This window comes from Ostrea edulis, chromosome 5 (assembly GCF_947568905.1).
Source record: "Ostrea edulis chromosome 5, xbOstEdul1.1, whole genome shotgun sequence".
NCBI classification, from domain to species: Eukaryota; Metazoa; Mollusca; class Bivalvia; order Ostreida; family Ostreidae; genus Ostrea; species Ostrea edulis.
Genome location: NC_079168.1, coordinates 7,632,054 through 7,659,517, shown reverse-complemented (window position 1 = coordinate 7,659,517; position 27,464 = coordinate 7,632,054).

The window sequence follows — 27,464 nt, the reverse complement described above, 5'->3', positions numbered from 1 at the left end:
GCTTTTCTGTAAATGATAAGGATGTTTTTGGTTGGATAGAGGTATATCGCGAAAAAATGGAAGGAAATCATGCGCTACGAAAAGAAAAATTAGATTAATTCCTTCAGGGATAAGACTTCATTTCTAGTCGTCTCTATTTTGCAATTATGTAACGCAAATTTTGTGATATTACATGTTCTTGCATAATCTTATCCCAGTCTGTACTTTGTTTTCGAGTCATTTGTTCAAGAATAAATGACCAAACCTCACTCAGATTTCATGTTGTCTATTGTATAGGAGTTCATCTGATGGGAAGATGCAAAAACAAGCTGCGTCAGTCAGATAGCTCAAGTTTTCAAATAGTTGCCGATATAAATATAATATGTGACAGAAAAACGTAAAACTGAATTTAGTTACTGGATAATATTAATCAATATGGGAATCTTTGATATCTTTTCACCTTGGTAACGCTACATGTTCTATCTTTTCGCCCTGCATTATTTTCATTTTCAAGCATTTCGTCAAAATACTATTATGAACCCCAATATAGTAAGAAATTGGATGTCTTTTTATATTCCTGGGACACATTATCATGGTTCTTTCTCAAATCATTTCAAACCTTGAATTCAGCTCATGGAGCAAACATCCGCGCGAATTTTCTTAGGTAGTCGATATTAAACACGAGTGTTTGAGAAAAGTAACTACTTTCATTCAAAGTATTGGGCATATTCTGTTTCTTAAAGGGAAAGGCATCCCTAACCATATAGTTGCTTTTATGAATAAAATATCACTTACTGATATCGTAATTGCAAAATCCTTGCTGAACAATTAAATCAATATTAATCTATCATGTATTTTAAATTATCCGCCGCTGAGAGAGTGGCCATTGGAGTTTAATTTATGACGTCACACCGTCTATTCCGGTTTATATCATCAGCAGCACTGTAAACATGACAAGTCACGAACAGTTAAGTTTGGAGCCGTATAGATTTGAGCCCGTTCTTTCGCAAGAAGAAGTTGAGAAAAGACGTTCAGTCGAGTCACAGACCAGGCACAGACGGCACACGTTCTTCATACAAATGTCTCGAACCTCAACTTGTCATTACGCAAATAATGGATCCACAGTTTACGTAGTCGTTTCTTTTCAGATGACTTGGTTAAATCGGGAATTTCGAAAAATAACCTTTTTTCACATCTCCCTTTCGCATTAGTGTGATTAACTGCTTGCCTGGAAGACATCAACCTATTTATTCGTAAGATCTAAGCAACATTCTTCGTCATAAAAGGGTTCAGTCGTGTATTCCAACTTATTTCAAGTTCAAGTCTACACCCTGTATTTCCTACAGCTATACTTCTACTATTGCATCCAAACTTTTTAATTATAAACAAACTTTGCAGTGCTTAGATATAGACCATCTTATACGTAATCCACCAACATGTTCTTGTTCTTCATCTTCTTTCAACTACAGTCCAGCTGGACATGTCATTACTGGTGATGTTGATATAGTTGAAAATGAGGACCTCAAATCACTTATTCTTAAAGGTCCTAAATACAGAGAACCTCGGTCTTTTAATTGGCGACAGAACTTCATCTCTATTATGAGTTCTGTCGAAGATTATGCCAGACGATGGCCTAAATATGAAAAAGAAGAACTTGATACATGCAAGGTGAAGATAACGAACAGTGATCAATCTCATAACTCCTACAAGCAATACAAAATAGATAGTTGGGCAAACACGGACCCCTGGACACACAAGAGGCGGGATCAGGTGCCTAGGAGGAGTAAGCATCCCCTGTTGACCGGTCACACATTGTCAGAATGGGTTAAAAGCATAAGAGGGATATTAAAATCCCGCATTAGACACATGAAAACAAAAGTACGTACTATCCATCCTTCTGTGTTTAGTAAACCAGAAGTGATAAAAGAATTAGATAATATGTTTTGGTTCCAGCTGACAAAGCTAGTAACAACATTGTCTTTGTTTGTAAGGCTCATTATTACAACTGTATTTTAAACGAACTTGGCATTAATTCCACTTTTGATAATCATACTTATACTCCAACTTCCCTTTCAAAAGACGAAATTCTTCAAAACCATGCTTCAGTTTTAGACACATTTAATATTCCAGTCAATGGGTCGAATGAATATGAGTTACCGTACCTATACTGGATTCCTAAACTACATAAAAACCCTTACAAACAAAGATACATTGCTGGATCCAGTAAGTGCTCTACCAAGCCCCTATCTTTTCTCCTCACGAAAATGTTAACAGCTGTGAAGGAGAAACTTCAAACTTACTGTGCGACTACATATGCCAGAAGTGGTGTTAATCAAATGTGAATTCTAAAAAATTCTAAAGAACTTTTAGTAAACTTGAAATCACAGAATTTTCCCCAAATCAATAGCATTAAAACTTATGACTTTTCAGCACTATACACGACCATTCCTCACGATAAATTAAAGACTAGACTTTTTGACATCATAGACAGTTGCTTCTTCAACAAAAACGGAAAACGGAAATATTCATATCTAGTGATCAGTCATTCAAAAACTTACTTTGTTAAACACCACTCTGAATCCACGCACAAGTACTCTGAAGTTGAAATAAAAAATATGCTAGAGTTCCTCATTGACAATATCTTCGTGGTCTTTGGTGATCAGATCTTCCAACAGTCTGTTGGAATTCCCATAGGCACGAATTGTGCTCCTTTGTTAGCTGACCTGTTTTTATATTCATATGAAGCAGAATTTATTCAAAAACTTCTACGTGAGAAGAAAAAATCTCTCGCTGTGACCTTCAATTCGACTTTTAGATATATCGATGACGTTTTGTCTATTAACAATGATAGCTTTCATTCATAATGTCGATTTGATATATCCCTGTGAGCTCGAAATAAAGGACACCACAGAGTCGTCCACTTCTGCTTCATACTTAGATATTTTATTGAAAGTAGACATTAACGGCAAACTGACAACTCAACTGTATGACAAACGGGATGATTTCAGCTTCTCCATCGTCAACTTCCCACATTTATGTAGCAATATTCCATTATCACCTGCATATGGTGTTTATATATCTCAACTGATTCGATATGCAAGAGCTTGTTCTGGGTATAGTCAGTTTTTAAATCGAGGTAAGTTACTGACAAACAAGTTGATGGTACAAGGATTTCAACAGTCTCGATTGAAGTCAGCATTTCGCAAATTCTATGGTCGTTATAACGATTTAGTTCGTCAATACAACCTCGCATTGGGTCAAATGCTGTCTGACGTGTTTCATACCGATTGTTAAGCCGTTCTTGGCACACTGATTTGACTGCGGATAACTCCGTTTACCTGATCAGGATATGGGACTCACGGCGGGTGTGACCGGTCAACAGGGGATGCTTACTCCTCCTAGGCACCTGATCCCACCTCTGGTGTGTCCAGGGGTCCGTGTTTGCCCACCTATCTATTTTGTATTGCTTGTAGGAGTTATGAGATTGATCACTGTTCGTTATCTTCACCTTACATCTACCACATGCACATTATTTGATGATCTCGCAGGTGCTTGGGTTCACCCCCCCCCCCCACCCTTCGAATAAGCTACATGAGTTGATTTTATTAATTGTTTGTTGAAAATATTTCTAATGCATATCAACAACGTCTTGCATACCCATAAAGTCCAAAATAATTCAAAATAAGCCTTTTAAAAAAAAAAAAAATACCCTAGGCCACTGGTTATTATAAGTTCTGTTATAATAACCAGTGACTTGTGAGGGTATTTTTTAAAGGACTTTTTCTGGACTTTATGGGTATGCAAGACATTGTTGACATGCATTAGAAATATTTTCAAGAAAAAAATAATTAAATCAACTCATGTAGCTTATTCGGAGGGGGGAGGGGGGGGGGGGGGGGCTGAACCCAAGCACCTGTGGATGATCTTAGAATTTCATCAAAACCGGAACAGACGGTGTGACTTCAAAATTATTGATTTTTGTGGTCTTGAATACAAAAGAGTTATACATCATTGCAGCCTCTATAGATCGCGGGAATTTCAATTTTTTGACGTTTTCAAATTAGTACTGAAGCATATCTAGGACTTAATATCAACAGAATTGTATAACAAATCTTTATCATATGATTAATCCTATCATTTATCATATAAAAATCTTTTGGGTTGCCTTTCCCTTTAATACATCTGTGTGATATGTGTTAGACAAAGAAAACTCTCATTTATGTTGTTTTAGAGAAAAATAAATAGACCTGGAACCCGTGCGTTACTAAATCTTTTCACGATGGTCCACGGTGCTGATGTCAAGGGTTAGTGTGAGTTAACGAATCAATAACCCTGGACTAAAGTTGACTTGTGAAGATAGATATAGTACATATCTAAATGCAAACACATGCATGCAGGTATCCCTGTCTTGTGGAAGCATCTGGTTTCTGAGCTACAAAGACAGCATGTTGACAGGTTTTAAGATGTCACAAAGAAACACAGTCCCTTCAAGAAATTTGTTTGTACCTCTGACTCTGATTCCAAATACCACTGGATCCTTCCTCTCCTGGAAGAGGGCATCAAGGATATCACGAATATTATATTCTCCCTAGCCCACTATGTTCGTCCGAAAATCAATTAATTATACTCTAAAATATTGCTATAGAAAAACAACAGAAACACAATCTGGAATGCTGCTTGTTAGAAAGTAGAACCAACAAAGAGAAAATAGCAAATAACAACAAAAATGACACAGATAACTACATCAAAATACTATTCGAAGGCCTGTCACGTGACGAGCGAAAAGGCAACACGCTTTTTGTGACGCTCCGTCTTTTTGACAATTTTTTCCTGGATTTAATGCCAGTTTTTGGTCGCAAATGTTCATAGTGTATATATATTGTGCAATTTAATAATTTCTGATGACATTTGGATTTCTCCTTATTTTAATTTGGAGTTTTTTGTGCATTTTCTTTGTGCCGATACCTTCGGTGAAAACTGGTGAAAACTGCTCAGGAAATTCTAACATATCCACAATGACAAATCAACAAATGATAAAACCGGTTTATCTGCGTAACAGTGACTTTCAAAGCAACAAAACTTCAAGAATAACAGACTTTGACTTGCTTACGGCAGTTCAGAAGAAAGTGAATGATATAAAATGCATCCAACTTGATCGCGACCTTTGGCGCATATATCTAAATTCTAGAGAAAGCAGACAGGTGTTAGTGGCAGAGGGATTTGAACTTCAACAGAGAACGATCAATGTGTTTGAAAATAATCCGTTTTCTGCGGGTACCGAGAAGCCCGACGAGGATATACTCCGAGTGACAATCAGAGGAGTCCCTTTATCTATTGATGACAAATGTGTTACTGACATGTTAACCAAACTAGGCGCTAAGCTCACGTCAGAAATCAAGTATGAGAAAATACGAAATCCGTCCACTAGGAAAATGACGGACATACTCAACGGAAACCGCTTCGCATACATGCGACCCTTCCCTGATGGCAAATTCCTACCAAAATCAAGTTTTTGTGCTGGATTAAAGTGCTCTATATCTCATCATGGCCAACCAAAACGAGAGAGAAATTTGCGTTGTACCAACTGCTGGGGAGACGACCATATGAGGCATCAATGCGAATACGAATCCTGCTGTAAAGTTTGTCATGAATCTGGACACAAGCCGGGGTCCGAGGATTGTAGACATTATGAAAACCGACAGAAGGATGTGATTACTTTTGGCGGAAAAGATGACCCTCTATCTAATTTTTATAAGTGTGAGATAGATATTTTTGGATTCAATCACCCTACTTCCGAACACGCATTTCAATATGCGAAGGCTATGAGGTCTGGAGACATGCTGCGAGCTACGAGCATTAGAGAAGCTGCCACCCCACTTGAGGCAAAACGGATCGGAAAACAAGTGACCACGACAGACCAGTGGGAAGACACAAAAGATGTGGTGATGCGTGAAATCATTGAAAAAAAAATCAATCAATGCAGTGAACTTAAAGAACAACTATTAAAAATCGGAAAGCAGAGCACCATCGTCGAAGCCGTGTATGATGACTATTGGGGGTCAGGCTTGGACAAAGCAGGCACTCTACACACCACACAGAGGAAATGGCCAGGGAAAAACACTCTCGGCAAAATATTCATGGACCTAATCAAGAACAGAAAGATCGGCCGTAATCTAAGCACCCAAACACCAAGTGCCCCGGCTTCTCAGCGTGGTAAAAAATCGTAACTGGATGTAAGAGTTATCTCTCTTTGTATCTGACATACTAGAAATGAAAAATTTGTCAATTCGTTCAATTAACTGCAGAGGTTTAAACACTTATGAAAAAAGGGTTAAACTATTTACATGGTTAAATGATATAAACGCTGATATAATCTTTATTCAAGAGACACATTTCATAGAAAAAAATGAACATATTTACAACTCAAGATGGCATGGAAAAAGTATTCATAGTTTTTCAGATTCTCAATATAGCAGAGGAGTATCAATACTGTTTAGAAAACAATTACCTGTTGAAATTTTAAATGTACATAGATCGAATGATGGTAGGAGACTTCTTGTTAATCTAAAATTTGAAGAAAATGTTTTCACTTTTGTTAATATTTATGCACCAAATCAGATAAAAGAAAGAAATGCTTTTTTAAAAAGAATTTCAACATGGTGTAATCAATATACAATTAACAAAGAAAATTTTGTCATAGGAGGGGATTTTAATTGTGAGTTAGACAATGAAAATAGTGCAGATAAGAGTTTATATACACTCAAACAGTTTATTAATAGTTTTGAATTAAGTGATGTATGGAGATCACTCTATAATAAAGAAGGTTTTACATGGTGCAATGGTGACAATATACCAACCTCTAGAATCGACTACATTTTCATATCTTCTAACCTATGTTTTATACCAAATAATGTAACTGTGAGGAGAGTTCCAGGCTCTCACTCAAATGGTATTAGAATGTCTGATCACATGTGTTTAAAACTTACATTAGATATATCAGGTAACATACGTGGGCCAGGGTATTGGAAATTTAATACATCTCTACTTGAAAATAAAGAATTTATAAATTCGATGAACTCATTTTTGGAAAACTTTCAAGATAGTGATGATGACTCACATACACATTGGGAAAAATTAAAAACCTCAATTAAAACATTTTGTATAAACTTTTCTAAACGAATCAGAAAATCATATAATCTAAAAATTAAAGAAGCTGAAAATGAACTAAATGAAATTGAAATATTACACTCTAGTGAAATTGATATGAACAGAAAACGTTTCTTAGAGGAATCTTTATCAAACCTCATAAATGAGAAATCAAAGGGAGCGCAAATAAGATCAAGGGCAAATTGGGTAGAAAAGGGTGAAAAAAATACTTCATACTTTTTAAGATTGGAGAATCAAAGGCAAACATGCAATACTATTAAACAGCTAAGAAATGAAGATGATACTTTAACTACTGATAACGATGAAATATTACGCAAAATGAGTGTTTTTTATGAAAATCTTTATAAATCTTACGATATTGAAGAAAATAAGATAGAAGAATATTTTTCCAATGTAAGTGTTGAAAATATCCTGAATGAAAATGATAGACAAATACTTGAACTATTCCCAACATTACAAGAGTTTTCAGATGCACTTTCTGCAATGAAAAATAATAAAAGCCCTGGTCTTGATGGACTACCAAGTGAGTTTTATAAAATGTTTTGGCCTAAACTTAAAAAACATTTCTTTTCTACCATTCAAAAATCTTTTGATGATAATAAATTACCACTTTCTCAGAGATTGTCAGTTTTATCCATTATATACAAAAAAGGAGATAAAAATTTGCTAGAAAATTACAGACCAATTAGTTTGACTAACACTGACTACAAAATCATCGCATTTACTTTTGCAAGACGATTACAAAAAGTAATTAATAATTTAATATCAAATGACCAGTCTGCATATATTAAAGGTAGATTTATAGGATTAAACGCAAGAATAATAGCTGATATCTTTGAATATTGTGAAAATTGTAATGAGGACGGAATATTATTATTTCTTGATTTTCAAAAAGCTTTTGATTCAGTGGAATGGAATTTTATGTTTAAAGCACTTAAATCCTTTAATTTCGGTATTAATTTCTTAAAGTGGCTGAACATTTTATATACAGAGCCTTTATTCAGAATGAAAAATAATGGGTGGATATCAAAAACCTGTAAAATGTCCCGGGGCATCCGTCAGGGGTGTCCCATTTCTGCTATAATATTTTTGTTTGTTACTGAAATTCTTGCAATTCAGATTAGAAAAAGCAATAGCATCAAAGGTATTAACATGGTTAATAATGACAAAGATAATGAAATTAGAATTGTCCAACATGCAGATGACTGTACACTCCCTTTAAAAGATGAAATCTCAATGAATAATGCTCTAGATATCATAAATAAATTTAGTTCCGTTTCGGGAATGAATCTTAACACATCCAAATCGGAAAGTATCTTAATGGGAAACCTAAAACATAATTATACGGATAATATTTGTGGAATAAATATAAATTCCTCTTGTGTAAAAACTTTAGGAATCTACATCGGTCATGATAAAACACTTTGTTATAAAAATAATATTTTGAATTGTATAAAAGACATGGAAAAACTTTTTGAGGCTTGGAAAACAAGAAACCTCACTCTTTTTGGAAAAACTTGCGTGATCAACACGTTAGCTCTATCTAAGATTTTATATAGAATCTCTGTTCTCTCTTTACCATGCAATGAAGAAATAAAAACAATAAATAGACTTATATTTAAGTTCCTATGGAATAAAACAGATCGTATAAAACGAAATACTTTAATACGTAGCATTAATGAAGGAGGTATTGGTGTGATAGACGTTGAGTCAAAATTAATGTCAATAAAAGCATCTTGGGTTGAAAAATTACTAAATTCAAAGGGAAAATTAAAGTCATATGTAGAATCCTTATGTCTGAAAAATAATATTTACTTTAAATATATTCTAATTACCAATGAAACAGATTTGAAAAATTATGGCTTAATCAAAAACTTTCCAATTTTCTATCAACAAATTTTTATATGTTACAATAAATGTAAACAGAGACAAATGCATTTATCAGCTACAGAATTCTTACAACAACCAATATGGAATAATAAATTATTCACATATAAAGGTAAGACACTATATTTCCCTGATTGGATTAAAAGTAATCTGCTCTATGTCAAAGATATATGTGACTCAAGTGGTCTAAAACCTGTTAAATGGTTTCTTGATAATTTAAAATACAAAAGTAATTGGATTTGCCAATATAAGATTTTATATTCAGTCTTTAGAGAATTTATAAACAAATATGATCTTTCAATTGTTCCATTTATCACAAACTCTTCAATAATCCCTCGCTTTCAGTACGGTAACAAACTATTAAACTTAAGCAAAGGTATTTCAAAATTTTTTTACAAAATTTTATGCAGTAAAAAATCACGTACACCTATTTATCAGTCATTCTATGAAAGAGAATTTCATATTCAGTGTAAATCATCATGGGTAAAAATATATAGACATAAAATTGCAAATATTTTTGATAAAAAGGTTGCAGAGTTCAACTATAAACTTCTGAACAACTTGCTCAGCAATAATTTATTCTTAAGTAAATGCTGCCAAGATATAAACAGTAAATGCAACTCATGTCCAAATGAAACAGAAAATTGTAAACATTTAATATTTGATTGTTCAAATGTCAAAGATATTTGGAATTTGATAAGTTCCTCATTAAAATTTGAAATTAGCTGGAAACATATTGTTATTGGCTTCTATCAGGAAACAAATGACAAAATATCAGTTCTTAATATTTTAATTTCTTTCATTGCTTATCGTATATACAAATTCAAAATGTTATGTAGACTCAAGAGCAAAAATGAAACACAAGAAAGAGTTAAACAACATATAAAATATGAATTGCTAACATATCATAAAGTACTTAAGAAATGTAACACTCATAACTCGAATTATATAGACATTATATTAGGAATTTCGGATAAACTTTAATAAAATTAAATCAATGTGTGAGACATTATCAGTATTGTAACATACTTTTAATTAATATACATATATTTCTTACTATTCATATGTCTGTATTTATTTGTAATCGATATGTTCACGTACAACATGTATTTAATTATGTAAATGTAGTTTTACGTATGATATAAATCCACCTCTACTGGGAGAAAATGGTCTCCCGGCTAGGCTGCCCTAGGGTCATCTCTGGACTCTAGTTTGTGTGTGTGTGGACCCTGAGGCAGCATGAGTGGTATTATGTTTTAAGAAAATCCCTAGCTTTATTATATTTAACATTATGGCATTGTTACATTGATCATCATACAATATGAATACTGTATAACCTATATATTTAAATGTCAACTATGACAATATTACTCTGACATGCAATGAAATTCATGTATTCAATGAATGTACATCTAAATTAGTTAATATGTACCCTGCGTGGTACTTTAGTAAAAACTTTGTTATATATTGAGGGAGCTTAGTCAGGGCCCCATCCCTGGCAGCTGCCCTATTATATTAGTTAGTTATTTTAAAATTGTTATAGAGTAGGTTCTGGGAAATAAATGAATAATATATATATAAAAAAAAAAAAAATACTATTCGAACACTTTTAATTTGTTATCTACAAATATTCATCGACCTTGAATCTTAATAAGACGCTCCGACACGGTTTTCTACGCCCGTCGAAGACGGGACGTATTATCGTAAGGCGTCGTCTGTGTGGGCCTTGTGGGCAGGATGCAGACCGAACCGTAAGCTCCAGGATTTTACAAAATGTTGATCACGATGTCCATTGTTTTTCAAGATCAAAGGTGAAGGTTGTAATATCACTTTGTATGAGACCCTTGTGGGCAGGATACAAATCGAGCCTCAAGCTCCAGGATATTACAACTTGGTATATTTGATCACCATGATGAGAGGAAGATGTCTATTGATTTTCAAGGTCAGAACTCAAAGGTTAAAGTCGTAGTATTGCTTAGTACGGAAACCTTGTAGGCAGTATACATACTGAACCGTAAGCTCCAGGATATAGCAACTTGGTACATATGATCACCATGATGAGAAAATTATGCTTATTGTTTTTCAGGGGTAGAGATCAAAGGTCAAGGTCACAGTATCACTTATTAAGAAAACCTTGTAGGCAGGATACAAACCGAATCGTAAGCTCCTGGATATAGCAACTTTTTGATCACCATGATGAAAGGAAGATGCCTATTGTTTTTCAAGGTCAAAGTCGCAGTATAACTCAGTAGGTAAACCTTGTAAGCAGTTTACAGACCGAACTGTTGGGGCTAGGACAGTCAAACTTGCTACACATACACTTTATGCGAAGTGGAGGATGTCTATTGTTTCCTGGGGCCTCCGTGGCCGAGTGGTTGGAGCATTGCATTCAATATCACACCTCTCTGGTCGGTGCGGGTTCGATTCCTGCTCGCACTGGTAAGTGCGAAAGTTTCTTAGTTTACTTGCGGGAAGTCAGTGGTCTCTTCCCAGTTACATTGTATATGGGTTCTCTCTTCCACTCACAGGCAATTGCATCGTTTGGGGTCGAATTTACTAATTAAAGACTAAAGGTATAGAACTCTATATATAGGGTACCCAAGTTAGCCGATGTAAAAACAATAAACCAATTAATATAAAATTCTACGTTGTATTCTAATATATTCACACATAATCAATCTACATTACTACCAAAGTTAATCCCGAAATTCCGTATACTTCCCAAGATACGGAAAAATGGCTATTATTTTTTGGTCGACGTTTAGCTGGGCCCTGGCACTATACGACTAAACAGAATGTTTGAGTATTGCAACAAGCTATTACATAAAATGTGCAGCATTAGATATCATTTCTAAAATGAATGTCTTACCCCAATTCATAAAATGAAGTCCATAATAGCTTTAAGTGACTGCAAATTGTAAAACCGTCTATACTTTCACTTATCACAGTCATTTTCATCGGTGCCACTAACTACCCACATTAACATCATTATTATAAATCGTCAAAAACCTGTGGTAAATTGGTTTTGATAAAAATAGACATAATAAGACATTTGTATATGTATAAAGACTTATTATTAGCATAAGTTATGTACTATAAAGAATCAATATTGATAAATAATAGTATTTGAGTCCCTAAATCGCTATGGGTCCTTTCATCCCTTTTGGGTAATTAGTTGTAACTACCGTAATGGCTGGAATATTGAAAGTACAGACGGTTTTAAAACTTTCAGTCACTTTGAGCTATTACGAACTTCATTTTATGAATTGGGGTAAGAAATTCATTTTAGAAATGATATCTTATGTTGTACATTCAATGTAATAGCTTGTTGCTCAAACGTATAGTGCCAGGGCACAGATAAGGCCATATTTAAAAGAATGTTCCCCCTCCCCCAGGTCTGAATGTTCCCCCTCCCCCAGGCCTGAATGTTCCCCCTCCCCCAGGTCTGAATGTTCCCCCTCCCCCAGGTCTGAATGTTCCCCCTCCCCCAGGTCTGAATGTTCCCCCTCCCCCAGGTCTGAATGTTCCCCCTCCCCCAGGTCTGAATGTTCCCCCTCCCCCAGGTCTAGATGTTCCCCCTCCCCCAGGTCTAGATGTTCCCCCTCCCCCAGGTCTAGATGTTCCCCCTCCCCCAGGTCTAGATGTTCCCCCTCCCCCAGGTCTAGATGTTCCCCCTCCCCCAGGTCTAGATGTTCCCCCTCCCCCAGGTCTGACTTGAAACAGACCAGGTAGTCAGGTGGGGATTTTTGTTGGGTTTTTTTTTGGGGTTGGAAACACCTATGAAAAAGCAACTCAGAGCACCGATAATCATTTTCAATACTGTACATCAGAAGAAGAGTATGCCATGTATTGGTCGAGCTTGTTTTTATGTTGGTCACTAGTTTGGCATTGAGTTTCTTATCAAAATCGTGAACAACTCTTATTTGTTCATGAAAATCTGGCTCGAACACGCCGTTTGTTAGTTTGTCCGACACAGTGACAGAGACCTCGTCTAACTTATCTATGTTGTGATCATCATCTGCAGTTAAATCATTCAGCACGTCGTTCGAGGTACAACTTTTAGAGTACAGTAATGGAAAGTCGATTTACAAATGTACCACAATCGGAACCACTTTTGATGTTTGTTTGTATTTTATTCGTACAGTAGACGACAAAGCGATCTTCGTGTCGCCCATATTTGAAATCTTCCGACAACATCGAAACTTCTTATCTCGGTTGAGATTCGGCTCGGCTGAATATTTGGACTGACACCTTCACTGAATCTCGGAGTAGTCGTTCACAATTCATGTCTGGAAATTTACTTTCAGCTTCGACCGGTTCTAGAAATTAATGTGCACTTAAGTGACACTGCTGTTCGCTTCAAATCAGTTAGTTGACTACCAAACTAAATCTGTTTCACTATTAATGCTGTATTACTTACCGTCTAAGTATGTAAATTCCATAAAATAAATCGTTACTTATTTTTCCGTTCAAATGAAGACTTCTATGGCGCAATATTTTATCTCCCAAAATTGAAGAGTTCCTATAGTTTGTTTTTTTAAATTAGCGAAATGCAAGTAAGTATGTAGAGATACAATGTATCAGTAACTAGATAAGCAGACTACAGGATCTCCTCAATTCCAGGAGATAAAATATCGTGCCATGAAAGACTCAACTTGCAAATTTCCTCTGAATCAAATGTATTTCAATTCTCAGTATTTCGCTGTCATGATCGTGTGCAGGATTGGACAAAACAAGATGGCAGACGGCATTTCCAAACAAAGGTAGGCTCTTAAAACTCTTCATTTTACCGACTTATTAGACGACGAATTTATGAATTTAAAACACTGCCTGGCTAGGGAGACATCATTAAGTTGATTGGTTGTTGGAATTCTTACTCATGTACACATACAACTCTAAATTCATTGATCGAAGTTGACGATGTTGCCTCGATAGAATCCGAAGCGGGCGAAGATGTTTCTAATCATGTTTTCATGCATTTTAAGAAAGATACTTTAGGTAAAATAGACTCTGCACATATCTTTTGATGAAAACTTGAACCAGTGTATGCGATTTGTCCCTTAAATCACCTTGGTTAGATAGATATCTTGACTTGAACATTTGCTAATGTGCAGGATTGGACTATGGTCGTTTCCACGATAAACGTGCCGGATTGGACCTCGATTTTGGTTCAGGATTGGACCCTTTCTTAAATACATGCATTTTTTTTCTTACAGATCAAGTCAGGAGTGGACTTCCTTAAGCTTAAACGTTGCAAGTTAATGAAGTGTGTTCTATTTTATGTCTCCTGCTAAAACCATGGTTTTGACAAACCTAAAAGTGCACGTGGAGCAAGGAACTATCAGTAAGCCGGAAGAGCCAGCTCGAAAATCTTTAAGTGTTTGAGAATTTCACCGCGGACATGAATCTAAAGTTCTGCCACACGTTAGAAGGAGCCTTGTTCTCGAAGATCAACATATTGAAAAGTCTTCATTTTGCAGAAGCAAATACATTTATATTAACAGTGCGACATTTAACTCTGGACACGACAAAAGTCCGGAGTTTCGCCAACCCTTTTATTAAGGATACAAATAAACCCTTCACAAAAAAAGATGGGATTTTATGTTCACAAGACATGCACCAACATTTACACTTGCACCTATTGTAGTTTTTAAGATATTTCACCTGAAATCAAAAAATCCCATGGGATTTTGGAGGGATTTTTAATCCCACTTGGGGGATTTTCACTCCCACAAAAAATCCTATGGGAGAAAAAATATAATTTCTCCCATAGGATTTTAACTCCCATATTTAAACTTAATATGGGATACAATGTCCCATAGGAGGAAATGTCCCATAATGAACATGAAATGGCAGTAAATATCCTATTTGAGCATGAATGGGAATAGATATCCCAAATAAAACACAGGATGGGATTTTTATTCCATGAATATAACAATAAAACAGAAAATTGTATCTTAAAAAGTGTTGTTTGTCATGATTCTTAAAATGTACTTAAAAGCCAAGGCATGGCATTAATTTTTAAATATATATAGTAATTATAAACTCTTATGTGTAGGCCTATGTGTTTGTGAATAAATGTCTAAAAAACATGAGAGATAATAAAAGATATTAGAGCTCTGCATTACTAAACTTTTCCCCATGCAATTTTAATTGTATACATATAACCCTTGCACAAAAATATCCATATAAAATTGGACGGGACTATATTATTGCAACAAGCAGACAAGAACACTATGAAATACTCATTCACACACGGGCACTGTAAGTTAATGTAAATATATAGTATGTGCATGTATAAATATATATACATGCACATACTACATGTATCTATTTACATCAACTTCCATTGCCCGTGCATTCACATGCAGTTGCTCAGATTCACTATTCACAACCCTTCATATGTCGTCAGGTACTAAAATATGTTCACAGGAACCGGTAATTTTGTCTGTATTAATAATAGTGTGGGTATATACCATATACCGTACCATCCCCTAATCAGCTGCTATTGGGGGGGGGGGGGGACCTACAAGGGCTGATACTTCACTCAAAACTTCGTTTCAAAATAGTTCTTAAAATTATCGTCACCCACCATCCTTGTGGTTTTATAAAGGGTAGCAGTATTATTACTACAGATTAAATTACCAGTTCCTGTGATATGTTGTTGAATTACGGAATAGGCCTAGCTTACAACTTGTTTACATATTCTAAAATTAGTGTTAAGTGCTTACGGTGAAACATGAACTCTGCTAGGTGATGCTAAGTTGTTTAGTGAACCGAATCAGACATCTCAAATAAGATTCTCGATTATTTAACAACACAAGAATCGTTTTACAAAATGCATGCTTCGGTCCATCTTTCCCTCCCTTCTACAGTCGTATTCATTCTCAAGTCAAAGTACTTTCTCCGATTGCTACCTTTACATTAAGCGTCGAAAAGACTTTGACAGGCGTGTCCGAATAAACGGTTAACAGACGTCTCGACTCTAGGGAAGTTCGGCTCTAAGTGTTCTAAACATCTCGAGCGATTTTATAGTGATAAACTTATATGATTTTCGACATTTGTGTATCAATGTTTTATTAATATTGTAGACTTTTTTTTACTCATAAAGCAAAGCAATGTTATCGCAAATTTTTAGGTCTACTTACAAATGTATTAACCCCGAGATCCGCCACTAATTAGTTACACAAGTTGTGTGGATACAACAGTCTTCACTTATCATTTTAATTTCATTGGATGATAAAATAGATGACGTTAATATTTTGAATACCTTGTATACGCAAAAGAATTTAACTATACGATGTTTATTTTTCAAATAATAACTTCAGTGGCGAATGGGCGGATCCCCCGTCCCATTCCCATCCCTCACGCATAGTACTAATTATTTCCCCAGCCACTTAATGACCAGATATACACGACTATTGAATGTAAAGCACTGTTCAGTCATTGTGTACTCCCAATTAATTAACAATCTACCCTCGTAAATCATAATCGTTACGCTTCGTTGGACATGAAACCTTAAATCAATCCATTGACACTACTTAGTCAACGATTTTATATTGTGATACATTTCTATGATTTCGGACATTTATATATTAGGATTATCTGATTTATTTATCAGTGTTCAAAAATCAAAGTACATGTACCGTTACAACGATTTTATACCTACTTCTTATAATACCCCCCTGGATACGCCACTAGCTAAATTAATTCTGGTGATGCCTATAACAGCGGTACATGTACTCACCTATCATTCTAACTTATTGAAAGTTAAAATAAATGTAGATATAATCTAATGTAAACATTTTGAATACTTTATATATATATATATATATATATATATATATATATATATATATATAAAGGCATGCCTTCATCATATGATGTTATGTTTATTAACTTTAGTGGTAGATAACCGAGAACGACACTCCACCCCTACTTCGCACAATTCAATTTCTAATATTGACAAGCGGCCCATTTTGACCAGATAGACATTACCCTTGAACGTAAAACACTGGTCAGTCATTGTGTATTTCTAATTAACAAACTTCATCATTGAATACAGCCACTGACACTAGTCGTGAGTTGATTTTGTACGTGATAAATTCCTAATGATCTTTACTCGTGTGTTTCATTGCTTATTTGGAGTTTTTATTTGTTTGGTTTTTCCCCCTTCTTCTTCTTCTTCTTCAAGAGCAAAGTATTGATATTGCAGTTTAACCCCCTGGAACCGCCAGTTATTAGGTAGACGTATTGTGTTGATCTACTAATTAGGTAAATGAAGTCAATGGATATCTGCGGTAATATTTAGCGTTATTCACTTAATATTAGCTTCCTAACTATATTGAAAGTTGAAATAAACAACGTTAACATTTCGAATACTTTAAATATCTAGGATGCATAATCATACGAGGATTATTTTTTAATATTTTGAAATTAGAAAAACAACTTTAGAGGCGGAGGAGCGAAAGCCATCCCTCTTCCTGCAGGATTTATGGTCCAAAATTGACAAAAGGCTCGTTTTGACCAGATAGAAATGGCACTTTCAAACGGAAAATATTGGTCAGTCATTGTGTACTTCCAATTAAAAAAACTACTCCCATTGTAACTCTACTTAGTCCCTGGTATTCTACAATGTACAATTTGAATATTTCATATTTGTATGGTATAAACAGTCACACGATGTTTAGTTCGGAAATTTAAAAAAAATGTAGTGGGGACACTGGTCAGTCATTGTGTATTCCCAATTAACAAACTACCCTTTTAAATCCTACTCGTTACGGTTCGTCAGACACGACAACATCTTGTGGGTGTACTTGTTTATTGTAATTAAGGTCTGCTTCGCAATGAAAACCTGTTATCATTGACAATTAATTGTTATTCCACTTAGTCATCGATTTTTTATGTGATACATTTCTATGATCACGGACATTTATATATATATATCAGGGTTGTCTTGTCAGGGTTTATTTATCATTATTCCAAAAGCAAAGTACTGTTATCACGATTTTATGCCTACTTCTTACCCCTCTGGATCCGCCACTAGCTAGATAATTTTGGTGATGCCTATAACAGCGGTACTCATCTATCATTGTAACATTATTGGAAGTTAAAATACAAGTAAATTTAATGTTAACATTTTGAATACTTTACATATATACATGTTAAGGAATTCATCATATGATGTTTATTAACTTTAGTGGTGGATGACCGAGAGCGAACATCCCCCTCTCCCTCGCACAGTTCAATTTCTAGAATTGACAAGTGGCCCATTTTTACCCTTGAACGTAAAGCACTGGTCAGTCATTGTGTAATTCCAATTAACGAACTTCACCATTGAGTTCTGGCCGTTACGCTTCGTCAGACACTAACCCACTTATACTACCTAGATACTGATTTTGTACGTGATAAATTCCTGTGATCTTTACTAGTATGTTTCATTGTTTATTTGGAGTTTCTATCTGTTTGGGTTTTCTATTTTTTCTTTCTTCAAAAGTAAAGTATTCATATTGCAATTTAACCCCCTGGATCCGCCACTTTTTAAAAGTACACATATAAATATAATTGTGTTGATCTATAATAATCAGGTAAATGAAGTCAATGGATATCTGCGGTAAAATTCAGCGTTATTCACTTAGCTTCCTAACTATATTGAAAGTTGAAATAGACAACGTTAACATTTTGAATAATTTGAATATTTAGAATAGATAATCGTGCGGTGTTTATTTATGAATATTTTGAAATTTAAAAAAAACCAAAACTTTAGCGGCGGAGGAGCAGAAGCCACCCCTCCTCCTGCAGAATTTATGGTCCAAAATTGACAAAAGGCTCGTTTTGACCAGATAGAAATGGCACTTGAACGGAAAATACTGTTCAATCACTCTACTTAGTCCCTGATATTCTATACAATGTACAATTTGAATACTTCATATATGTACAGGAAATAATCACACGATGTTTAGTTCGGATATAAAAAAAAATATAGTGCCCCAACTGGTCAGTCATTGTGTATTCCCAATTAACAAACTATCCTTTTAAATCCTAGTCGTTACGCTTCGTCGGACACGACAACATAACACATTGACCCTAACCGAACAAGTCTTGTAGTTAAGGTCTTCTGCTCCCAAATGGAAACCTGAATAAGATATCATTAAGGTCTTCCGTTTCCAACGGAAGATTTCGTTGTTCTTGACACTACTTAAATAAAAAAAAAATAGTGGTCCCACTAGTCAGTCATTTTGTATTCCCAATTAACAATCTACCCTATTATATTCTACACGTTACGCTTCGTCAGACACGAGATCATAAGCCATTGACCCTAACCTATCTAGTCTAGTATAAATGGGTTTTTTGTTTACTGTAATTCAGGTCCTCCGCTTCCAACTGAAGACCTCATTGTTATCTCTGTTATCATTATGGTCTTCCGCTTCCAAAGAAAGATTTCGTTGTTATTTTTGACACTACCTAGAGACATAATCTCGAACATTTATGTATCGATGATTTGTTGTTTGTTGTAATTTTTTGGTGGAAGCTTTACTGGAGTTGAAATAGTTACGGTTGATATTGGAAATAGATTTTACAATGAAGAACTAATACTGTCTTCATTACTAGGAAAACTTTAGTAACGGACTGATCAAAGCACCCACCCTTTCCCCAACCCCTCGACCAGCCATCACGTATAGTTCATTTTCCAAAATATATAGATGCAACACTTGATCGTAAAATAGTGATCAATCAATGCATATTCCTAATCAACAAAATACCTTTAAAAGTGCGACATTTAACACTGGACACGATAAAAGTGCGGAGTTTTTTGTCTATGACAACCACATATTTTCTTCAATAAAAACACTAAAATTTCACTCTGTCATTAAATGTACGTATACGACGCGATCTAATCAAGCCGGCATAGAGGCGCCCCATGCGAAAATTACCCTTATCAAATGTTACGTACTTCGGATTTTTATTGAGCTTAATCCTAAATATTGCACATCTAGATAATTTTCCAAAAATATATGAAACTTTTTACTTGTATCAAAATTCTTTCTGTTTTATATCTTCTAAATTTTATCATAGAGTTAACTAACAGTCTCACTTGCAGAATTAAGGGGTGTGGAGATGGAACCCCCCCCCCCATCATTTCAAAGATAAGAATTTAATGTGCTTGCAATTGATCATTACCTGTAATGCTTCAATATTTTCTCCCGTAAGGGAGGGGGACAACCCCTCCCGAACCACCCTAACCGTGATTTGGTTAGTCCTCAATTGCAAAGCCCTTGTAGTCCAATATCCAGTATCCAGTTAATGTAGGGCTTTTACATGTAATATGTATATCAGATATGTTTCATCCCGTGGGGATCCGGTGTTGTATCATAGACCCCCCCCCCCCCCCGGAAAAACGGGCCCGGAATTGCGCCCCAGGATATAATTTCCCCCTATGTACAAAATCAGTATAGAGTCTCCCCTTTGGCGGAAAAATCGCCCTGGTATATATATAACCCCCCCCCCCCCCCCCCCCCCCCTGTTTCCGGATTTCATTTGTTATAATAGTTTAAGGAAATAGATATGCGCTCATTAATATTACGATATTCATAAAACAAACAAATATTTTTATTGTAAATACAATATGCTTACCAAAAGACTTTAACGATGGTCAATATAAGTAGGATTTTTCGTAAAAAATCGACTCACTAAGCGCACGGTACTGGTGTCACTTTACGTTACACTTATAACGTCATAAATTGTGGCAAAATATAATCACGAAAGCAACGTCACATTTTAAACAAATTCATTATCTCCAAGCTGTAATATCATAACTAAAGCACATGCATGATTTAATGTTTAAAAATTGAAAATAAATCTTTGTACGTGTATAGTGTACATTCATAAAAATTATGAATTCTTAGAAATACTCCAAAGTATACGTACTGTATTTATTTCACCGTGCCTACAACAGCAGGCATGTCGTATGAAATAAGGGTACCCGTTTCGGTAGGTTTCGTTTTGCTTCGGTAGATTTCGTTTCCTTTCGATTTCGTTTCGCATTTTACAGGTAACCATCCCATGAAATAAGGCTTGCAATTCTTATGAATATGACCTCTGAAAAATTTGAACACAGTAAAAAAAAAAATCAGTTTTGGTTTTTTCTAGGATATATATAGACTTGTTCAAGTCTCTATGTTTAATAATCATTGCTCTCTTTAATACTTTTTATTAATGCCAAACACGGAAGGGGGGGGGGGGGGTTAAAAACTCCCGTACGTTTCTGTCATCGATCTACATCGATCACGCTCTAGTGGAAAAAAAACAACAACCAGCGCATAGAAAGTATATGTAGTTTTGCGCTTTATAAATGAATAATAATAATAACCACGGTGAGTTGAAGTGAGAGATAAAAACTTCCAAATAATATTACATTTTAACGTTTTAATGTTCACTTTCATTTCTGAATAAACAGTAGAAAAGGTATACAGAGTGTTATTTATACTCGTATGTTTTACTTGCGAATCGGTTAGTTTCAATATATATCATATTTAGTTTTGAAGGGGTGGTCTCGTGAAAACCGTGTGACTTTAGATTTTTTTGTCAGATGTTGAACTTTTGATCTAATGATATTGTTATTCATATGCGGAAATCTTGATTTGTATTCGATAATCTTGATATCTATATGCGGACGGAAATTTTGATTTATATGTGAGAAATCTTGATATCTATATGCGGACGGAAATTTTGATTTATATGTGAGAAATCTTGATATCTATATGCGGACGGAAATTTTGATTTATATGTGAGAAATCTTGATATTCATATGCGAATTTTTTTTATTTTACTCTACGAGAGAGAGAGAGAGAGAGAGAGAGAGAGAGAGAGGCTTCCTCTACTCTTCTGGAATACCAACGCATATGGGCGAAATATTCCAGGGGCAATCGCTCACACCCGCCAGAGATCACCTGGGTCCTAAATACAACAGTGAGGTTGTTCAACACGTCACTGATACTCTAACAAGATTTTGACATTCAATTCATTTAATATGTGACTTATGTATATATCTTTCATTCATTGGAAGGGGGGGGGGGTACATAAGATCTAACACGCTATATATATCCACCGTTCTGGTGCCTGTGCTCACATCCACCTCCTAGGGAATGCTACTGGCTGGTGCATGTTGGAAACTGTAGGAGGGTCCACAGTTTGCTCTGTACTTGCTCTTTAAACCAGGTAGCACGCAGGAGACAGCTGAGATGCGCAGAGATCTCTTCCCCCTTAGATGATCACCCGTTCAGGTCCAGGCACCCATGTCCACATAAGGCCCCCTGTGTTGCCCCTACGTTGGTAGTCAAACTGGCCGCCTCCCCAGTTCCCCACAAAAAATTGCACGCGACCCTTTCCGCCATATATGTAAATTAGCACCCTGTTTCTGATTACGATTAATACATATTCAAATTTGTATCACACTTGTTAATCCAGCTAGGTAAGCAGCCTATGGGGGATTACAGGGCAGCCACCCAAGCTTCGACATAGCTACTGGGTTTATTCAGCATATTAGGGCAAGGTTAACTATTCAATTCAGGCAGTAGGCCAAATGTCTCACGGCTGGTAGTGCTGTATATTTATTAAAGTTTAATTTTAGCAGAGTAGCTCCTCTAGTTAAATTTAAGACATCCGAGGTCAGGTCATGGTCAATGAAGCTAATTCTTTTATCAATTTTTGAAATTATGCATTTCACCTACAATCAATATGACTAAATTCATGCGTACATCTAGCATGTGTACATCAACATTATCAAATACGAATCAAATATTATGGAATATAAATCGAGATTTATATAATTATCGAATATAAATAACAAGGTTACCAAATGTAAATAAATAACAAGATTATCGAATATAAATCAAAATTTTCGCATATAAATATTAAGATTATCGAATATAATTAAAATTTTGTCATATATGAATAACAAGATTATCGAATATGATTAAAGAGTTTCGTATATAAATCAAGATTTGTATAATATTGCAACGTTTTACACACCGTAAGTGTATCTGTTCAATGCTGAATTTTTATATGCATACATACAGTACATCGTCGCAAACCACGGGTTATTGTTTCATTCTATTTCACAAACGTATGTGAAATAGAATGAAACAATAACCCGTGGTTTGCGACGATGACATACAGTAGTACATGCAACAAAATGTAGTCTGTACAATTGTCATTTGATAAAGTCAATTAAAGTATATGTACCAGATCTAGAGTAAAACATATCTATGAGATACACATGCAATAGCTTAAATACCTTGTATACTATTTTTAAAAATCATTTTAATTTAGATAATTCAAAAATAATAAAAGCAACATTTTACGTTTTAGCTAGACGTAGGTTGTGTACATTGACGTCGCGTCATTGCGCGACAAAATCACATGGGACATTTATTTGGACATTAAGTATCTTTTCGTTTTCCTAAATGGACGCGGGATAAAATGAAATGTTGTATATTCTATATAGTAAATTTTATGTACTTTCTGTAAGTTATATTCATTAAAATATTCGCGTTGGAATAATGCTTAGAAATAAGACATAAAATGGTAGAATTGTTTAAAAAGCGCGGTATTTGTAGAAAAAGGACATTTCACTGGACACCGATAAAATCAATCTACTTCATGGATATACTCAGAATTTTATAATACTGGTATACATTGTGCTCCACGATACATGTACATTATAAATGTAACAAGGATAGTCAACTTCCCCCTGTATTAGGCGTGCTACTGGTCATGATGATTTGCATTTGCAGTCTATCTACAAACACGGGACACCACTGACAGGCACTGTCTTTGCCATTTTTAAGGTCGCTATATCAATTCTATGAACTAAATGTTTAAAGTAATTGGTTTATGGTTTTTAGATAAGGACGTCACAATCATACACCAATTCTTACGTTATTTGGGACAAAATCAATCATTTTATTAATCTGTGGATAAAGCGTATGCGTATTTCATGTAACGCGGGACAACGAAAAATGACGACATCTGCGTGTATATAACTCCGTTATTGATAATATAATGCGTGTAAATTATATTTTATATAAGCTATTATTATTATTTATATATTTTCCTTGCCATTGATGTATAAGACTTTAATAATCCACAAAATATACAACTGTGTAAACATAGCGGAAACATTTTCTAATGCACGTATGAAAGTAACACCAGTACCGTGCGCGACGTGACTATAAGATGTATAATTAAAATATCTGAAAAGTGAAATAGATGAACTGTATAAATAAAAGTAATTCAATTTTCTCGTTTATTTAAATTAAAAAAATCATTTAAGTTCTTCCCAACTTTACTAATTCAAATGTTAGATACTAGTAAATAACGATAAAGACTTAAGATGTCTGAATGAATTTTGATATACCATTACACGATTTGATCAATTTCCTTTTTATAAAAAATCATAAGATGATGATTGTTCACGATACACACACACAAAAATAATCAGAAGAATTACTGGGTCTAAATAAGCAAGAGAATTCTAGTAATAGAAATGGAAACAGATACATAGCTAAAATGTAAGAATGGGGGTGTACTGTCATTTAGGGGGAATTTCTATACTGGGACGGTTTTTCTTAGGGGGTTGGGGTTGGACCCGGGTTAATTCTTCGTAAGGGGAAATTCTATTCCAGGCCCATCTTTCCGGGGGGAATGTCTATCCCGGGCCCGTTTTTTCGGAGGAAAAGTCTATGCGGGAGGGGGGGGGATTTTATGCTTTACAACACCGGGTAGAATAGGTCCTCAGTACTCCTTGCCTGTCGTAAGAGACGACCCAATGGGACAGTCCTTCGGATGAGAACGCAAAAAACCGAGGCCCATTGTCTCAACTTCTGTGGCACGATAAATTCCCTCCCTGCTCTAAGGCCGTAAGCACCGAGCATAGGCCTATGTTTTAGCCCTTCACCGGCAATGGTGACGTCTTCATATGAGTGAAAAATTCTCGAGAGGAAACTTAAACAATATCCTATCAATCAAATCTGAGTGTCTGTTTTCATATCCATGTAACGTGTGTCTCTAGTACTTAATACATTCTAAGGAACTAAAGATCATGCACCCAATGTTGGGAATGAACTAAGTAAACTTAATTTGTACACTTTTAATGCGATATAGTTTTAGACTTTTTTTTCATTAATGTATATTAAATATGCGCATGCCAAATATACAGCTTTTAAGAATAAAGATATGCAATCAAAATACTTTAGAGAGTACTGGTGCTAGTTTTCGCAATAAAAAGAAGAAAGAAAAAAGCGGGAGCTTTCATAGGCTTTGTCCCCTGGAACCACCCAGGACTTTGTCCTGGACTTACTGAGGTCTAAAGGCGGTCTTTAGACCCACCCACCCAGCAATTTCTCCGGGCCCCAAACTGAAATATTGCACCCGCCTCTGAATACAATACATAATTCATGGTTATCTTGCCTTAAAATCAACAAATGTAAATTCATGTAATACTACACAATTGTCTATTACTTAAATGTGGCCATTTGCACGGATCTTGAGAGATAATTCAATTATCCCCTAGATTATAACGCGAGAGTCGGAAGGATAGAGCCAGTCAGACAGCAGAAAGGCATGCGCATTTGCACGCGTGTAGATTCTTCTTTTCCAATATAATTTCATACTAGAGCATTACACACCCGTTTTTATTTGTCAAACTGCGTTTTGGAAATCTTAAAATCTTCAATTCAAAATACCCAGTCTAAGCTTCGATGATTCGGGCTGTATGAACTTCGTAATATCAGGGGCGGGTCCAGGAAATGCGGTTACAGGGAGGGGGCGCCACTTTATGAGGCAGGGGGTCCGGGGGCCGCCTTGAGGCCCACAGTGGACCCAGAGCAAAGTGCTGGTGGTGTTCAGGGGGGCGAAGCCCCTGGAAGCTCCGGGATTTTACAGGGCTTGAAATATGTCTCCTATTTAGTCATTTGTGAAATTAATAAAATGACTCAAATTTTATGGGTTTTAGAACAAAATTAAGTTCTCCCAATAAAGTAATGCAAGAAATCAAAAGATTTTGTCATTTATTTCTCCGGGAGTGGAAGAAATTATTGCTTCTTTTATCGTTTAGTACATTTTTTTAAACAAGATACCGCGATTTACCTTAAATTTGAAAATTTAGGTGGGGGGTTGCACTGAATATAGGTGTATGGAAATGTATAGATCTATGTGCGTGCATTTTAATAACCAATTGGGACTTCACTTCAGAGTAACACAAACTGGGACTAAAGCATGCAATTCCTAACACTAAAAGCTGGTCTGAATCCCCCCCCCCCCCACTCGCTTATATACCCTACAAAATTTACCTGCAATATTACATAGTATTTACTAATGTCAATTTATATACATGTAAGTTCTTTTCATTAAAAACATGGAATTTACAAATGGATGAAAAATACAAATTTCACTACATAGACTTAGGTGTACAAGTGGTTTTCGTCAAGTTTCCGCACTCATTTTTCATCTTGAAAGCTTTCTCCCTGCAAAAACTTGGTGTGTCCTGCTGAAACTTGACATATCTACGTTGTTTTCAAGTAGTTTCCGCAACGAAAATTTGCTGAAAGCTGATCAAGTTTGCGTAAATTTCGGTTTGCAGAAACTGTTCTGTTTTAGTATGCACATTGCTATATTGATAGTCTACCGCAAAGTTTCGATAAGTTTCCGCAATATTTTAGTTCTGTATCAGTTTGTACAATATGGTGTATACCAATTTTCAGCTTTGTGGAAACTTACTGAGACTTTATCATCGCCATGTAATTATAATAGGATGTTTGTGTTGCAATCAATATATAGAATTTTTAAAAAGATAACTGAAAACACTCGGACTAAATGCAAAGACAGCCTGTTACATGTATATTATAATTTGCGGAATGTGTTTTTCCCCTTTCGTTGTTAGTCTCACCCCCTCCGTTTGGAGGGATGGTGGTGGTGGTGGTGTCCATTTGTACTAATGAAGTATCACCTATAAGGTGTCAGTATATTCTGGTAGATTATTGCAATATACATCAGTGGCGGATTTAGAGGTGGCGCAGGCGGAGAAATAAATGACAAAATCTTTTAATTTTTTTAATTACTTTATTGGGAGAACTTAATATTTTCCCAAAAAACCCTTAAAATTTGGGTCATTTTGTTAATTTCACCTTATTAAAATGATAGAAAATACATGTAATACAAATGACTAAATGGGAGAAATATTTCAAGCCCCATAAAATTTGTAAAACCCAGTTCGCCCCCTGGGCCCCAACCAGGGCTTCGCCATGGACCCACTGCCTCATAAAGTGGCGCCCCGTAACCACAATTCCTGGACCCGCCCCTGTACATGTAGATATGAGGAGATACTGTCTGTATAAGTTGATAGCTCATCAAACGCACCTCCTGCGATGTGA